The sequence below is a fragment of the Micropterus salmoides genome, unplaced genomic scaffold (genome assembly GCF_014851395.1).
Source record: "Micropterus salmoides isolate LMB-PRFRI ecotype aquatic unplaced genomic scaffold, ASM1485139v1 Ms_hic_scaffold_17, whole genome shotgun sequence".
NCBI lineage: Eukaryota > Metazoa > Chordata > Actinopteri > Centrarchiformes > Centrarchidae > Micropterus > Micropterus salmoides.
The window spans coordinates 8,497,926-8,499,820 of record NW_024040817.1 but is presented as its reverse complement, the minus strand read 5'-3'; positions in this window follow the sequence as shown (position 1 = coordinate 8,499,820).

The following is a 1,895-nucleotide window of genomic DNA, read 5'->3' as shown; positions in this document are numbered from 1 at the left end:
GCTGACACAGTTCGGCCATCACAGACGAGAGTTATCATCATCATACAAAGAGTCACCAAGTACAATCAGCTACTTGATCTGGAACAATACAAATACAAGATGTGCAAATGGCGCTACATTTAAATCTGGCTCATGATTTGGGCATTTACATTTAATGTGAAATGCAAAATTCAGCATAAAACCCGAGTTAATTTTAGCTGTAGTTGCTAAGTTTTGAAATGCATTGCTGACTACATCCCAGTTGCGAGTGGCACCATGATGATGATGAAGTGTTTCTGAAACATTTCTTTCAGCACATCTCTCCGTCTGACATATTTTTATCTGCCATGTTCCCTTGATTAGAAAGCAAGACCAACCGCCCTCAAATGGAGAATTATATACTTTATGTGGGACCCATTCTCAGTTTCACCCAGATTTAGCTCTGCTCAGGAGGCGCTCTCAAGTCATTTAAGTTTTCCCTGGCTCCGATTTGGTCTGTGTATATCCAAATCCTAGCATATCATTACAGCTGAAAGAACATGAGACAGTGGCTGACCAGTAATTTAGCTTTGCTAAATGGTGTCACTCGTCATTCCAAAGTTTCTTCCCATCACAACAGTCTAGACCTTACAAAGGCAACAGGCTGGACAATGTAGTGGGATGTTTGCCTTTTATGCCTTAAAGAAGAAGATAAAGTTTATACAAAAAATGGCCAAAAATTCCACACCTGTTTTCCCCATTTACTGTCACCCAACAGACACTTTAATGCAAAAATGTTGTCTTTAAAAACACTTAAGGCTTCTAACAGTGGATGTATTGTTTTATCTGACTCCAGTCTCAAGTTTTAATTCCCTCAAAATGCATCCTCCCACTAGTTATTATCATACATAAGACTACTCTGACTTTGTAAAGCCTAAATTTTGTGTTGGTCAGAAAATCAGCATTTGTTTTGAAGCAGACAGCAGATGGTGTTGAAAGTTGTGTGCTTGGGACCGAGTTTAAATGTTATTACCAAAGATAGTTCTGAAAATTATGCAACCCTGAAGTTCAGACGGGGGATTATAGTATTTGTTTTAGTTTAGAATTACCTGAGAGAACAGAAAATAACAGTGAGCAGCAAACACACCTGACATCTCGCACTGCTGTTTGGTATTTGCTCGGTCTAGAGAGTACACAAGCTCAATTAAGCTCCGTCTTCCTCAGGTGTGTGTGTGCATGAAGGCGATGTGTGGGGCATTTCTACCACACAGGATTCACCAAAGCGCTGCTGGCAAATGACTTCAAACACAGTGCACACTCAGCGCACAGCAATAACATTCACCTGGTGAAAATTGACATTTGTGGAGCAGAAATTAGGAGGAATTTGACCCTCAGCATAAAGGTGTCTTTCTGCAGCGCTCAGGGAGGAGGGTGAGGAAGAGTTAGAGCCAGAAGGAGACTGGGGAGAGAGGAGGGCGGGAGAGACACTGAGAAAGATATCGACAGGTTAACAGACAGGATGGGATGGAGGGAGTCAGAATGAGAGAGAGAGGAGGACAGAAGCGAAGGAGAAGAGGGAAATACGAGAAGGAGAGAAAGGACTGATGAGGAGGCTGGAAAGAAAGATACAGAAATGGAAAGATGGGTACATGAGAGGGGACGGCAAGCTGGCAAGATGCTAATGGGCCTGAGAAAGATGGAGACATATGACAGAATAGAGTTCAACAAGGGCACTAAAACAAACCAGTTGTCTAAAATAAAAGAGGTGATTCTGGGTTCCGTACTGATAACATTTAACTCATCGTGTTAAAAACTATTTTCCTTAACCAAAATGGGCAACTTACTGTCTACAACTTCAAGTTGCGAGGTTATAGTCTTCTCTAAATACGATGCTGCTGACATTGCTGTAATAAGCTCCATGGTCCTGAACAGAAAAC